The sequence below is a fragment of the Hemiscyllium ocellatum genome, chromosome 4 (assembly GCF_020745735.1).
Source record: "Hemiscyllium ocellatum isolate sHemOce1 chromosome 4, sHemOce1.pat.X.cur, whole genome shotgun sequence".
In the NCBI taxonomy this organism is placed as follows: domain Eukaryota; kingdom Metazoa; phylum Chordata; class Chondrichthyes; order Orectolobiformes; family Hemiscylliidae; genus Hemiscyllium; species Hemiscyllium ocellatum.
The window spans coordinates 65,243,296-65,261,010 of NC_083404.1; positions in this window are offsets into that span (position 1 = coordinate 65,243,296).

The following is a 17,715-nucleotide window of genomic DNA, read 5'->3' on the forward strand; positions in this document are numbered from 1 at the left end:
TTCACTAGCTTCCCACAGAGTTCTACAAACCAGGCAGCGCCAGGAGGTGAAAATGTCAACATTTCTTGAAGATCTGTTGTACCTGAATGGATTCTTGAAGATGAGTTATACCTGAAACATCGACTTTTCCACATCCTGATGCTGTCTGGCTTGCTGTGTTCTTCCAGCCTCCAGCTCATCTGCTTTGGATTCCAGCATCTGCAGTTTTTTGTCTCCCACAGAATTCTAGCATATACCTGATCAGGTCCTGGGGATTTATCCACCTTTATGGGGTTAAGGTGTCTAACACATCCTCCTCCGTAATATGGCCATATTTCAAGATGTCCGTATTTATTTCGAAGGTCCGTATCTTTGATATTTTTCTCCACAGTAAATACTGACGCAAAATACTTGAGTTTCAGTACAAAACATTATGCTTCCCCAAGGCTCCAATTGTCATTGACGTAAATCAGTTGAGTGATGCCAACCACCTTATTCTATGTATGAATGCTTGCTACCCTGGAAGCTGCAAAGATTCCTTTGTTCTCTGACAACCAAAAATATTCACATTGTTCAGGCAGAACAATGAATCAGCCTGCTTGCTTGGAGATTGAGCTACCCTGAATGACGGCAGTATTATATCATCAGAGGGCAGCTACTGACAACAGTCTTGCACATCATTATTAAATAGAACAGGATTATTGTGAACCTCTGTTGTCATTCCCTGGACAGTTCAAGGGGAGCTTTGCAAAGCACTTGGCAAAGACATAGGAACTGTAATGACTAACTATGTACCATAGAAATTTTGTAGCTCAAAGGGATTGGATCTTCCAGCTGCATAAGATGAAGGGAAAGAAAGTGAAGAGTTTTTGGATTTGGAAAATAGATTGAACAAGAGCACCATAATAAATGGGGCAACACAGTGGGTCAGTGGTTAGCACTGCTTCCTCACAGCACTAGGGACCTGGGTTCAATTCTAGTCTTGAGTGACTGTGTGGAATTTGCATGTTCTCGCTGTGTCTGCAGTTTCCACTCAGTGCTCTGGCTTCTTCCCATAGTCAAAGACTGTGTAGGTTAGGGGGAATTAGACATGCTAAATTGTCCATAGTGTCCAGAGATATGCAGGCTAGGTGGATTAGCCATGGTAAATGCAGGATTATATGGATAAGGTAAGGGACTAGGTTTGATTGCGATGCTCTTTGGATGATCGGTGCAGACTTGATAGTCCAAATGGCCTAATCCCACATGGTAGGGATTCTATGAAGTGACATGGGGATTTCTGTTGCGTCTAGCAAGTGAGGCTTAACAGGAAGTTATCTAGAATTCCTTACAATGGGCAGGATATGCCACATCTCCAAGAATCATAATTGATTTGATCACATTTTTGTTTCCTCAGAGATAGCCATCGTCAAATCCATCAAAAATTGCACATCGTCACATGGATGGATAACCATGGCACTCAAAGAGAACACGAGGCTTGAGCATAAAGAAACCACAAATACACCACTCTGGAAATGTTGTTCATATTTAATTATGATATTTTCATTATGCCTCATTTCTATCTATTGTCATTGAGCCTATTATTTGTGTCTAAGGGGCCTGTCACACAAGAACCTAAACACTTACTCTCAGGTAGTTATATGCCAGCCTGAATACAGGATGAAATGATTGAAGTTTGAGGTGACATTTCTGCACAGATCAATAATGCCCTGGTAGTATCTATTCCCAGTTTCATTCTTCTAGTTTGTTGGAAGCCTTTCAGGCCAAGGAACTTTGTTATGTTATTCATAAATGGCCAGGAGCTATTCATAATTCAGGGTACCACATTGTGTGCTGTAAAGAAGTCAGATTATTGACACTAACGAAGGTGACGGTGAACTATCCTCTTGAATCACTATGATCACATATTCAATGAAAACATAGAAACCAGGAGCAAGAGTGGGCCATTAGGCCCTTCAGCCCTGGTCCATCTTTCAATATAATAATGGCTTTTCCTCTATTACAATACCATATACCCTCATTCTCTCCATACTTCCTGATTCCTTTAAGAATTGAAAAATGATTATTCTCTTCCTTAAATATACTCAGTGACCTGACCTGGTGGCAAGATCTGACATGGTCTGCCTAAGGGACTGTAGTGCTGAACTTTGTACTTCTTTATTTTTCTAAATGATTCCTCAGTATTTAAGATGGCACCACAAGTGATGACTTTGCAAACTTTTCACTTCACCCATGTGAGTACATATGGCAATAAACCTAGTTCTAATTCTAGTTCTAAATAATCTATATCATACTCTGAGACTGTGTCCCCTGGTTCTAGACTTGCCAACCAGAGGAAAAACACTCCTTGTATCTCACCTGTCCAGCAATGTTATAATTTTATTCATTTCGATTAGATCCCATCACAATTTTCCAAACTATTGTGAAAATAGGCCCAGTCAAACCAAGCTTTCCTCATTGGACAATCCTTCCATCTCTGGTAGCAGTCTAGTGAACACGCAATGTGCTCCCCTTATTGCAAGTATACCTTTCCTTATATAGGGTAATGAAAACCACACACAATACTCCAGGTGTGATCTCACCAAGGCCCTGTATAACTGCAGAAAGACATTGTTACATCTGAACTCAAAGCCTCTTACAATGGAGGTCAATATACTATTTTTTTTCTGATTGCTTGCTGCAGCTTTTGCCTGAAACATCGATTTTCCTGCTCCTCAGATGCTGCCTGACCTGCTGTGCTTTTCCAGCACCACTCTGATGTAACTCTGCTTGCTGCATCTGCCTGTTTACTTTCATTGACTTCTGTACCAGAACACCCAGATTTCTTTGTACACCCACATATTCCATTGTATCAGCAATAAAATAATCTTCTTTCTGTTTTCACACTAAAATGCATAACTTCACATTTCCACTATTATACTTCACCTGTCATGTATTTGCCCACACACTCAACTTGTTTAGATCACCCTGCTCAGGTTCTTAACTCCCTTTCATTTTAGTTTATACTCTCTCTGACAGCTCTGTCTGGCATGAAACACTGCTGATTTAGAGCTAAAATATCAATGATGCACATGCTAAAACAATTTAGTGAGGAAATCAGTATAAGTGATGGAGGTGTGCTGTGTAAACATGCAGTGACATCAGTCAGGACATGCATTGAGAGGAGGACAAGGACAAGGAAAAATCCTCTCTATAGGAGGCGGTATTGATTCGCTTCCAAGAGCCCATCTCTTGTCTCCACAAATGCCAAGTGCATTGTCTGCATTTTCTGAAGGGGATACTGATCTCTACCACACAATCCTGCAGTCACAGTAGGAAGGAAGTACCTGTGGCCTTGAAGGTGAACATGGCCCCGAATTTCTTCATGTCAGGATCAGCCCAGGTTGGGCTGCCATAATGGTGTCTATTGGTGCTCAAGAGAGGAGCCAGATACTCTTTATGTGAGGAGAGGGGAATTCATTGAAAGAAGCAAATGCCAGCTGCTACCAGGGTAACAGTTTCCTAATGGTGCAGAGTACCATCAACTGCAAGAACTTGGTTTTGTGGGTGTTTTGCTAAACAAGTTTTGTGACAAGGACTATGCAAGTTATATTTATTTTATTTATTTTTTTCAGCGGATGTGGGCCTCCCAGGTAAAGTTAACATTTGTTGTCCATCATGAATTAAACTGAATGGCTTGGGAGGCCAGTCAGAAGTAGTTAGCAGTCGTCAGTAATTCTTCATGAATGTTATTTCAGAGTGCAGCAACAATGGGGCTCAGTGCTCTTAGTGTTGGTAAAAGCACAACAACAACCTTTGGAGGCAATCCTCAATTTTCTGTGGAATCAAGCAATGCCACATTTTCAAAGCATGTGTGCAACTTGGACAACAACAATCTGTTTTGGAGAAGATTAGCAAGGCCACTTAAAAGAAAAACAGTTCATATACTTGGCTTTACTTCTAGTGGGATATAATTTAACATAAAAGGAAATTATGCTAAATCTGTATTGGGTCTTTGGACCACCCTTCCAGAACTGTTTAGATCTGCTCACAATTCCATGTAAATTCTACAGGCACCTGAGAGGGTAAAGAAACGATTTACAAGGATGAACCTAGAAGTGCATGAGTACATAAAGCAGAAAAGAATGAACAGGCTTGATATCTTTTTTTTACTTAGAAAGGGAAAACTGAAGTATTTTTCAAAACATATTTAAAATTATGGGAAACTTGTGAGAAAAAGTATAACTAGAGGCCATCAAGATAAGATGGTCACCAAAAGATCTATACCAACATGTGGTACACAGTTGAAGTAAGCCATTTAGGCACTAAAGCTTGCTCCACTCTTTAATTATGTCATGCTGAATGTTTGTGTTTCAATTCCACATTTCAGTTCACCGTCACTCTCTCCCACTTTCCAATAACTTGTTATTTCTCTATTAAAGAAAACATTATTCATGTCTGCCTAAAAGTGTTAAATGACTCCACCTTCATTGACTTCTGAGGCAGAGAGTTTAAAAGTTGCACAATCTTCTGAGAAGACACAATTCTCACCATCTTAGTCCTAAAAGATTGATGCCTCATTTTAAAACAATGCTCCCTAATTTTGCACTGAGCCGCAATGCAATAGGGAATTCAGAAAAATGAATATCTAGACGGAAGTGAGAATGCAGAATTGACAACAACAGGAGATGGATTGAAATGAGTGCATTAAAGAAGAAGGAAGATAAACATATGAGAAGGAAGGAAATTGTTCCGATGAGAGATTTAGGCAGGAAAGGATGGGATGATAAATTGTAAACACCAGCATGGGGAATTTTGGGTCATAAGCCCCAAATAAAGGACCAATAGATGCAGGAACGAAAATACATAATACACTGAGGTTTCCAAAGGACATTTGATAAGATACCACACATAATGTAAGTGCTTATGGTTTTGGGGGTAGTATATTAGAATGAATACGAGGTAGACTACCTAATCAAAGGCAGAGAGTTGGGATTAAGAGAACATTTTCAGGATGGCAATCTGTAACTCGTTGGGTGCCACAAGGATCAGCAAAAGGGTCATAGTGATTTACAATATTTATTAATCACTTAGATGAGCAAAGTGAATGTATTATCATCAAGTTTGCAGATGATACAAAAATAAGAGGAGACAAATGGTGAGGATGACAGAAAAGTTTACAGAGGCATACAGGCAAGTTAAGCAAGGAGGTAAAACTTTGACAGGTTGATTATAATGTAGAAAACATGAAGTTATGCATTTTGGAAAGAAGAATAGAACAGCTGAATATTATTTAAAAGAAGAAAGACTGCAGAAAGCTACAGAAAAGGGATTCAGCAGTCCTTGTCCATGAACCACAAGAAACTAGCAATCAAGTTCAGTGAGTAATATGGAAGACAAAAGGGCTACTGGCATTTATTTCAAAGGGAGTGAAGTATAAAACTAGAGAGGTCTTGCTTAGTTACATGGAGCAGTAGTCAGACTACACGTGGAATATTGTCAACAATTTGATCCACAGAATCAGTACTGGCAGCAGCTGCAGTGAGAGAAGCAGAATCAAGAAAGATCACAGAATCACAGAGGTTACACTGCAGAAGGAAGCCATTCAACTCATTGTGTCTGCACCATTGAATTATAGAGTGGTACAGCACTGGAACAAACCCTCAGTCTAATAGATCCATGCTGACCAAAATCCCAAACTGAACTAGTCCCAACTGCCTGCACTTGGCCTATGTCCTTACTCATGCACTTTCCAATGTTTTTGTAAATATTGCAACTGTTCCTGCACCCACCACTTCCACATACAAACCACACTCTGTGTAAAAGTGTTGCTCCTCATGTCTTTTTAAAAAATCTTTCTCCCCTCAAGTAAATTGTTCCAATGAAAGATTGGAACTCTTCCTGTAGACAATGATGACCTAAAGATCAAAGCCAAATCTCTGTAATCTCCTCCCTGGCTTTCCAGAGAATCCTAGGATAAATCCCAACTGGGAGAAAGTGAGGACTGCAGATGCTGGAGACCAGAGTTGAAAAACGTGGTGCTGGAAAAACACAGCAGGCCAGGCAGCATCTGAGGAGCAGGAGAATTGACATACCCGAAATGTCGATTCTCCTGCTCCTCGGATGCTGCCTGGCCTGCTGTGTTTTTCCAGCACCACATTTTTCAACTAAATCCCACCTGGCCCAGGAGACTTATCTATTTTCACACTTGTGAAACCTTCTCCTTGTGAACTTCAATCCTGACTATTCTATGCCCCCAGTCTTAAAACCCCCATTCTTGGGAAAGGACACCTACCTTTCACTTGATCTATTTCTCTCATGATTTTATAAAAATCTATAGGGTCATACCTCAACCACTTACATGCGAGTGAAAGTCCCAGCTTGTCGAGCCTTTCCTTATAACTCAAACCCTTCATTCTTAGAAACATCCTGGTAAATCTTTCCAGCTTAATAGTATCCTTTCTATAACAGGGTGATGAGAACTGGACAAAGTATTCCAGAAGAGGCCTCACCAATGTTAGAACATAGAACATAGAGCATTACAGCACAGTACAGGCGTTTCAGCCCTCAATGTTGCACCGACCTATGGAATCAATCTGAAGCCTATCTACCCTATACTATTCCATTTTCATCCATACATTTAGCCATTGACCATTTAAATGCTCTTAATGTTGGCCAGTCTACTGCTGTTGCAGGTAGGGTATTCCACATGCCTACTGCCTTCTGAGCAAAGAAACTAGCTCTGACATCTGTCCTATATCTGTCACCCCCCATTTTAAAGCAATGACCACTCATGCTAGCCATCACCATCTGAGGAAAAAGGCTCTCACTGTCCACCCTATCTAATCCTCTGATTATCTTATATGTCTCAACTAAGTCACCTCTCAATCTTCTCTCTAACGAAAGCAGCTCAAGTCCTTCAGCCTTTCCTCATAAGACCTTCCCTGCATAGCAGACAACATCTTAGTAAATCTCCTCTGCACCCTTTCCAAAGCTTCCACATCCTTCCTATAATGTGATGACCAAAACTGTAAGCAAGACTCCAAGTGCAGCCCAACCAGAGTTTTGTACAGCTACGGCATGACCTCATGGCTCCAGAACTCAATCCCTATACCAATAAAATGTAGGCTTTCTGAACAACCTGATCAACCTGGGTGCAACTTTCAGGGACCTATGTACATGGACACAGGATCTCTCTGCTCATCTACATCACCAAGACTCTTACCATTCTGTTACTCTTTTTAATTCTGTTGCACTCTTTAATTCTGTTGCTCCTTTCAAAGTGAATCACCTCACACTTCTCTGCATGAAACTCCATTTGCCATCTCTCAGTCCAGCTCTACAGTTTATCTATGTACCTCTGTAACTTGTAACAGCCTTCAGCACTATCCATAACTTCACTGACCTTAGACCTTATCTTGTTCGCAAACTTACTAACCCATCCTTCTATGCCCTCATCTAGTTCATTTATAAAATTGACAAACAGCAGTGGCCCCAAAATAGATCCTTGTGGTACACGAGAAGTAACTGAACACCAGGATGAACATTTCCCATCAACCACCACCCTCTGTCTTCTTTCAGCTAGCCGATTTCTGATCTAAACTGCTAAATCACCCTCAATCCCATGCCTCTATTCTTTGTGCAGTAGCATACCAAGGAGAACCTTATCAAATACCTTATTGAAATCTATATGCACCACATCAATCGCTTTACTCTTCTCCACTTGTTTGGTTACCATACCAAAGAACTCAATAAAGTTTGTGAGGCACAACCTACCCATCACAAAAACTGCATTGACTACCCTGAATCAACATATTCCTCTCTAGCTGATTATAAATCCTAAGTCTCATAAATGTTTCTAATACTTTACCCACAACTAATGCAAGGCTCACTAGTCTATAATTACCAGGATTGTCTATACTCCCCTTTTTGAACAAGAGGACAACATTTACTATCCTCCAGTCTCTGGCGTTATTCCTATAGACAATGATGACATAAAGGTCAAAGCCAAACGCTCTGCAATCTCTTCGCTGGCTTTCCTGAGGATCCTACGATAAATCCCATCTGGCCCAGGAGACATCTATTTTCACACTTTCCAGAATTGCTAACACCTCCTCCTTGTGAACCTCAATCCTGTTTAGTCTCATTATCACCGAAGTGCTCACAAAATCTAACACCTAGCCAGGTTCATTACCCAGTACCAAATCCAATGTGACATCGACTCTTGTTGGCTTATCTACATATTGTGTCAGGGAACCATCCTGCATGTATTGGACAAAAACCGAACCATCGAAACTACTCAAACTGTAATATTTCCAGTCAATATTTGGAAACTTAAAGTCCCCCATAACAACTACCCTGTTACTCTTGCTCCTATACATAATTATCTTTCCTATCCTTTCCCCTACATCTCTGGAACTATTTGGAGGCCTATAGAAAACTCCCAACAGGATGACATCTCCTTCCCTGTTTCTAACCTCAGCCTATACCATCTCAGTAGACAAGTCCTCAAGCGCCCTTATATTGCTGTGGCACATTTAATTATACAGCAATGAGATCCAGCTTGATTGGTAATAAACCAATAGACAGTGTATTTCATACACATCTGGGAATGTCTGAAAAACACCTATACTAATTACTCTTTCCAACACAGTTAAAAATTACCAAAACTATATTTCATGTGCATCACATAGGCTTTTGTTCCTGAACATTTATCTTTTCAGATCTCCAAAATCCACTTTAGGTTCTTCATTTCTATTCATTCTTCTGATATGAAGTCAAGATTTCACTACTCTTCCTGAAATGTTGTATAATATGAAGGTGAGCTGAAAATGTGTTGCTGGAAAAGTGCAGCAGGTCAGGCAGCATCCAAGAAACAGGAGATTCGACGTTTCGGGCATAAGCCCTTCTTCAGGAATCGTGCAGTTTCCTGAAGAAGGGCTTATGCCCGAAACGTCTAATCTCCTGTTCCTTGGATGCTGCCTGACCTGCTGCACTTTTCCAGCAACACATTTTCAGCTCTGATCTCCAGCATCTGCAGTCCTCACTTTCTCCTCCTAATATGAAGGTGACCAGACTATCTGTAATAGAACACACACTCTCTCATTTTCTGTTCAACGTGAATGCTTTCTGTACAGTTTGTGCACCTTCTTAATGTTCTATAAAACAAGAATGAATAAGGGAGTACAAAAATAACATTGCAAGTAATTAAAGTAGAAGAGTTTTTTGGCGCAGTGTTTCAGTACAGAAAATCAATTTAATAACCTTTGTGTTACACTAAATATAGCTGAACCAATCTATACAAAATAGACTTCATATTTAACACTTTGATGAAAAGGTGAAAATCAGAGACTAACATTGTTCCTTCTTTTTAAAACAGTGCAGAAATATGATTCTGAGATCTTGACATGTTGTTGAAGGAAGGGTATTATCAAAAAAACTTTTGTGAGAGATTTAGCGACGTCGCTTTTAAAAGCAAAATGGGGCTGTTTTTAGAATAGCAATGAACTAATGCAGAATAAACAGACCCAACTGAAATAAAGAAGGAACAATTATTCATGAAGGAGAATTCAAGGCAACTACTGAGAAACATTTCAAATGAGAGGTGACCTGGGAATTGAGGTTGATTGGTAGAAAGGAACGGTCGACTATAGATTTACCAGCTGGTCATATCTATTCCATATAGTTCCATCAAGAGGCAGGCACTGGCATTAAAGAAAGGAGCAAGTCAATAATTAGGCGTAACAATATGACAGATGGCTGTGTAATTAGTAATAACTCTACCACACTTCAAAATATTCTGATAGTAAGAAATAAAGATGTATTTGGAATAACAGACAATCCCAGGTAACGATAACACATTGGAAAGCAAAGTGAAAAAATGATGGTCTGCAGTTCTATTAGGGTGAGGTATCTGGCTGTCTAATGAAAATGATTCTGTGGATGGTGAAAAGCGTAAATTATTTTGTTTGAATAACTTAAATACTAAGAAAACAAAGCAAACATAGGCAATTTATACAGGTGAAAATATGTGAAAATGCACCATCAGTAATTTAAAAAATATTTCTTTAAGATTTACTTTGGAAATTATGTGCTCATAACAAATCTTTTATAATGTGAACTACATTGTACATATTTTCTTCTGCCAATGTTTTAATTTTCCTTTTGATAAATTGTAATTATTTTTAAGAAACTGAAACAATTATTGATGACATTGAAGGTAGTGTGCAGATGGCTGGGACAAGTAAACATTATGAGAGACACTTTCCCATTAGCTTCATTGGAAGGAATAATTTGGGTGAGTGTACAACCGGCAGATGATCTGTTTGTCCAAACTAAATATTGCCCTTGCATTTCAGTCAGATAGTCCCTTCATAGTCTTACATGTTTAAACTGCATTGAACATTTTAAGGCAATTACTGATAAATTAAGTCTTCCAAATAATGACATTTTAATATTTGTGACCAGAGATACATCTGTATCACCAGAATGGGGACTTTGATTTTCCTCCATTTACTTGTAATAGAGTCATAGGGATGTACAGCACGGAAACAGACCATTCGGTCCAACTCGTACATGCCAACCAGATATCCCAACCTAATCTAGTCCCATTTGCCAGCGCTTGGCACATATCCCTCTAAACCCTTTCTATTCATATATGAATTGCTCACCTACTGGTTTATCAACATAGAAAGAATACGGAGCCAAACTTGGGAACATACAAATAAGAATATTTAAATCAAGAGCGTGGTGCTGGAAAAGCGCAGCAGGTCAGGCAGCATCCAAGGAGCAGGAGAATCGGCATTTTAGGCATAAGCCCTTCATCAGCCCTTCCTGATGAAGGTGCTGGAAAACCACCTGCTGTGCTTTTCAAGCACCACACTCTTGACACTGATCTCCAGCATCTGCGGCTCTCACTTTCTCCAACAATATTTAAATGCTTTTGTTGACCAACAGAATGGAGAGAAGATTAGATTAGATTAGATTAGATTTACAGTGTGGAAACAGGCCCTTCGGCCCAACAAGTCCACACCGACCCGCCGAAGCGAAACCCACCCATACCCCTACATTTACCCCTTACCTAACACCATGGGCAATTTAGCATGGCCAATTCACCTGACCCGCACATCTTTGGACTGTGGGAGGAAACCGGAGCACCCGGAGGAAACCCACGCTGACACGGGGAGAACGTGCAAACTCCACACAGTCAGTCGCCTGAGTCGGGAATTGAACCCGGATCTCAGGCGCTGTGAGGCAGCAGTGCTAACCACTGTGCCACCGTGCCGCCCACTAGAAGTAAAAATTAATTCATAATATCAGAACCGGGAAGCCTTGCTGTTTTGACTTCTCTTTCCCTCATCGTCAAGGAAGACAGCAAACGATGATGAAAGTAAATTTGGCAAACAAGAACTCACTGAGACCTGCAATGGATCTAAAAAAAATTGCCAATATTGAGTGTACTAATCAATAATTACGCAACTGAGGTCTTCCACTAAAAATCTAACATCTCTAAGATCTTTAAATTGCTTTGCCTTTATTTTCATACTTTCTTGAATTTTGTGTGTGTGTGTTTGATGTTGTATTTTTACTGTTTTTTTGTCTTGGACTGAGTAGGTGATGAAATTCTTGTTTCGTTCAGTCAAGAAAATCTTGTCATTGGCTACTTAATTATGCCAGGCATGGCATTTTAATTTACTTAAGTTCGCTGTGTGCAGAAGTAAAGGTATTTGCTGCAACTGACCATGTGGGAGTCAAAAGGGGTGAGCAAAATTATCATTCTCACTTGGTTGTTCCAACATACAAAAACCTTTCAAACTACTAAACAGATAAAAGTACACGGTGAATTTATTCCCATAGTTTGTAACAGGTTATCAAGGTCTTAGACAAAAGATTGGATTGGAAGATCATTTACTGTGTTAATTCGTTAAAAACAGTCATTTTACAGTTTATCAAAGCCCTCAGATGCACATATGATGTCATTTTACCAACCTAATATCTATTTTATGTTTCCATTGAAGGATTGAATCATTTAATATTTATTTATTTAGTTCTGCTCATTATTTAGAACAATGGGATAATTTAACTGATATCATTTCATGAACAAAATATTTATTTTTGTGACTTAAGAGTGAAAAACATGAAGTCAGTCTTAGGTTGTGCACAGGAGTATAATATCCATTGCTCTCTGAAGGAATCACTCATTTGCAATTCTGTGCTAAATTCTCCAGCATTAAACTGAGACAGACAAGCAAATTTCTGCTACAATAATTGACAATCATTATTTTAATTGCCATTTGATCAAATTTTATTTGATAATGGTTTTTCAAAGCACCTTGGGACACATTGCTATTATATCAGCAATAAATTAATGAAAGTTTTAGTAGTCCATCCCTATCCAATTATTTTATGCCTCCCCATAGACAAACGAAAAGAAACTACTTGGAGGCTGGTACAATGATAACTTTTAAAAGGCATCAGGATGGGCAAATGAACAGAAAGGGTTTAGAGGGATATGGGCCAAGTGATGGCAAATGAGACTAGATTAGGTTGGGGCATCTGGCAGAATTATATAAGTAACTTCATTAATCACGTTCTCTTCATTGTAAGATTTGAAGTGGGAATGTTCACCAAGGATTCATAATGGTCAGCACCACTTGTGACTCCTGAGATAGCAAATTCTAAACACATGACGATTTCCACCTAGAAGGCAGCAGACAAAGGGGAACACCACCTCCAAGTTCGCCTCCAAACCACTGACTTGGACACACATAGCTATTCTTATGTCTCACTGGGTCAAAATCCTGGAACTCGCTTCCTAACGACATTATAGTTATGCTAAAGTACACAGACTGCAGCAGTTCAAGAAGGCAGCTCACCACCACCTTCTCAAGGTTAACTAGAGATGGAAATAAATATTGGATCAGTCAACAACACTCACATCCCATGATTGACCAAAAAAAAAGTTTGAATAAAACAGACATGAATTTTGGTTGTTAACTCAATTGCATGGTTTGCAAAATCTTTAGATAAATGGTGCTTGCAGTGTAGATGCTTGTGTTTATTCCATACAGGTTTCCTGGTCTGCCTCAAATTGTGGGAAGATGATTGTTTCAGTATTTGTCCTTTTCTGCAAAACCATTTCAACTCATGAAAGATCTCAAAAGCAATAATTGGATGATGCAAGTTAAAATTTAATAGTCCACTATTGATACAGTGCTCTTTTTGCTTGATTGTTTTTATTCCATTAGATTTGAGGAACTGTTCTTTGGGACATATTCTTGTTTCTTTTCTGATATTTGTTACTGTAATCATTTTTATCTTGTCTATTTTATGACTTTTTTGTCATTAGAACTTGTTAGAAAGGTTTGCAATTTCCCGTCTAAAGTATTGTGTGCAAAATTATTTTGCAAGCCAACTGCAATTAAAACATTTAGAAGAATGTAGCAGAATAATAGAGCATGTAAATAAAGCAAACGGCGCTAACAAAAGAGCTCTTTTATTTGGAACTTTCAGCATGGCTCATCAACTAAAAATACAAATTAATTGGAAACTACAAAGTTCTGTCTGCAATTCAAGTCCAAATTATTGTCTTTGTTATTCAAGCACCAAAAGGCAACACATCCATGTTTGATGTTGTATGTAAAGAAACAAAGAGATCAGTTGTTACTAGAATCAAATTGTTCATACATACAATTGTGTCACCTGAAAATGACAAAAGATAACCTGCTCCTCAGTCTCTAATTTCCATACCAGTTTTAGACTATTAGCATTGCTGTAAGGTCTACAGTGTTAAGTTCCGATGTAGGATTGGCATAATAAATATCAGTCCAGATCACCATTATACTCAACATTGCTTCCACTGCTTGATTTTAGGCTATCTGATGTGATGTTCATGGGTGATTCATGAGTCAAGCATTACTGTTGCAAACTTGAACTGCTTTTTTGCAGTATGCAACAGGCTCTTGTCTAGATCTATTCCTGTCTATCTCCTTCTAACCAGAGAATTATAGACAATAACTGCATTTCTCCTACTATATTGTATTCAGAATTCTCTCCATAACAGTATGGTTGGTCTATGATTTCGCTGCTTCTTGGATGCTGCCTGAACTGCTGTGCTCTTCCAGCACCACTAATCCAGAGTATGGTTGGTCTACCTACAGCATATTGGCTGCATTAGTTCAACAAGATTACCACCACCATCTCAATCACAACCAGGGATGGGCAATAAATGCTGGCCCAGCCAGCAATGTCAACATCCCTTGAATAGCAGAGAAAACAACCAGCAACGGGGTCCCTCATGGTGCCAGGCTAAAAAATCAGAGGAAGTTGAAAGAAGTTTAGTCCAGGTTATGGTAGGGGATTTTAACCTTCCAAACATAGACTGGGACTGCCATAGTGTTAAGGGTTTAGATGGAGAGGAATTTGTTAAGTGTGTACAAGAACATTTTCTGGTTCAGTATGTAGATATACCCACTACAGAAGTGCAAAACTCGGCCTACGCTTGGGAAATAAGGTAGGGCAGGTGACTGAGGTGTCAGTGGGGGAGCACTTTGGGGTCAGTTATCATAATTCTATTAGTTTTAAAATTGTGATGGAAAAGGATAGAGCAGATCTAAAAGTTGAAGTTCTAAAATGGAGAAAGGCCAATTTTGATGGTATTAGGCAAGAACTTTCAAAAGCTGATTGGGGGCAGATGTTTGCAGGTAAAGTGACAGCTGGAAAATGGAAAGCCTTCAGAGATGAGATAATGAGAGTCCAGAGAAAGTATATGCCTGTCAGGGTGAACGGAAAGGCTGGTAGGTATAGGGAACGTTGGATGACTAAAGACATTGAGGGTTTGGTAAAGAAAAAGAAGGAAGCATATGTCAGGTATAGACAGGACAGATCAAATGAATCCTTGGTAGAGCATAAAGGCAGTAGGAGTATACTTACGAGAGAAATCAGGACAAATAGAATTAAGGAGAATCCAAAGGGATTTTACAAATGCATAATGACAAAAGGGTAACTGGGGAGAGAATAGGACCCCTCAAAGATCAGCAAGGTGGCCTTTATGTGAAGCCATAGGAGATGAGGGAGACACTAAACAAGTATTTTACATCAGTATTTACTGTGGAAAATGACATGGAAGATATAGAATGTAGGGAAATAGATGGCGATGCCTTGAAAAATGTCCATATTACAGAGGAGGAAGGGCTGGATGTCTTGAAATGCATAATAGTGGATAAATCCACAGAACCTGATCAGATATACCCTAGAGCTCTGTGGGAAGCTAGGGAAGTGATTGCTGGGTCTCTTACTGAGATATTTGTATCATCAATAGTCACAGGTGAGGTGCCGGAAGACTGGAGGTTGGCTAACGTGGTGTCACTGTTTAGGAAAGGTGGTAAGGACAAAGCCAGGAAACTATAGACCAGGGAGCCTGACGTTGGTGGGCAAGTTGTTGGAGGGAATCCTGAGGCACAGGATATACATGTATTTGGAAATGCAAGGACTGATTAGGAATAGTCAACATGGCTTTGTGCATGAGAAATCATCTCACAAACTTGATTGAGTTTTTTGATGAAGCAACACAGAGGATTGATGACGGAAGAGCAGTAGATGTGATCCATATGGACCCCAATAAGACATTCAACAAGGTTCCTCATGGGAGACTGATTAGCAAGGTTAGATCTCATGAATCGGGGGGGAACTCATCATTTCGATACAGAACTGTCTCAAAGATAGAAAACACAGGGTGGTGATGGAGGGTTGTTTTTTAGACTGAAGGCCTGTGACCAGTGGAGTGCCACAAGGATGGGTGCTGGGTCCACTAATTTTCATCATTTATATAAATGGTTTGGATGTGAACATAACAGCTAAGTTTGCAGATGACACCAAAATTGGAGGTGTAGTGGACAGCAAAAAAGGTTACCACAGATTATAACAGGATATTGATCAGATGGGCCAATGGGCTTAGGAGTGGCAGATGGAGTTTGATTTAGATAAATAGGAGGTGCTGCATTTTGGGAAAGCAGATCTTAGCAAGACTTATACACTTAATGGTAAGGTCCTAGGGAGTGTTGCTGAACAATGAGCCCTTGGAGTGCAGGTTCACAGCTCCTTGAAAGTGGAGTCACAGGTAAATAGGTTAGTGAAGAAGGCATTTGGTATGCTTTCCTTTATTGGTCAGAGTATTGAGTACAGTAGTTGGGAGGTCATGTTGCGGCTGTACAGGACATTGGTTAGGCCACTGTTGGAATATTGCGTGCAATTCTGGTCTCCTTCCTATTGGAAAGATGTTGTGAAACTTGAAAGTGTTCAGGAAAGGTTAAGAAAGATGTTTCCAGGGTTGGAGGATTTGAGCTATGGGGAGAGGTTGAATAGGCTGGGACTGTTTTCCCTGCAGTGTCGGAGGCTGAGGGGTGACCTCATAGAGGTTTATAAAAAATCATGAGGGGCATGGATAGGATAAATAAACAAAGTCACTTCCCTGGGGTGGAGGAGTCCAAAACTAGAGGATATAGGTTTAGGGTGAGAGGGAAAAGATATAAAAGAGACCTAAGGGGCAACTTTTTCATGCAGTGAGTGGTACATGTATGGGATGAGCTGCCAAAAGAAATGGTGGAGGCTGATAAAATTGCAACATTTAAAAGGCATTTGGATGGGTGTATGAATAGGAAGGGTTTAGAGGAATATGGGCTGGGTGCTGGCAGATGGGATTAGATTGGGTTGGGATATCTGGTTGGCATGGATGAGTTGGACCAAAATATCTTTTTCTGTGCTGTACATCTCTGACTCTCTGACTCTAAATATGTATGTGCAGAGCCACTGGCAAATTTTACATTGGGAATATTGTGTTGTTAATTTCATCAGTGTCAAACTAAACTATACATGTACTAGTAGACTGATAAAATACTACAAATGCTGACATTTTAGTAAGCCTCATACATGCACCATAATAAGAAGAATATAATCAGGTAGCAAAAACAATGAGATTATATGTATTGCAGTATTGAGGACCTTCTCTGGACTCCACCAGAACATTCTGTATCCTTATGTTTTGGAAGTTTCATGAATATTCCTGTTTTCTCCTATTCCTCCAAGACTCACTGCATCTGCTTTTATTTCATACATAATAATAGAATAACTCAAATATCTGGAACAATAAGACTGAAAATCTAAACATTTCAAGAATTCAATATAATCTATGTTATTAATCAGCATTCATTTTACCTCATTATAAAGATGCCTCATTACACATTTCTGAGGATTAATGTTAAAGGATTATGGACAGTAGTTAATTTGGATGTCTGAACCCATTTTGTTTTAAAGAAGGGGATCATTAAAAGGATATTGGTATTTTTTAAAGGATACTTCTTGGAAATCACATGACTGTGTTGATAGATTAGTTTTTGACACTGCTTGAATTTCAGTAGGTCAGACCTGCTAAATAATAAAAGAGACCTGGCACTTTCTCTCTTTTTCTCAGAAAATCCTTTTGAAGAGAGACCTGAAAACCCAATACAACCTGAATTCTTGATATTTACTGAGCAGCTGTTTAAAGGTTCCCTTGACAACTGGCTCTATCCATTGACAATTGTCTGTGTGTGTCAGGACAACATCTGAAAGGCATCCTGAACATTTTCATATATTATTTGTTTCTACCTTCAATAGAAGGTCAATCAGTTATTGGCCAAAGTATTTTTATTTCAAAATTGATCACTTCAAAGAAAGTTCTTCATTTTTTAAATTTTCTCTTCTTCTTCTAATTAATGTATG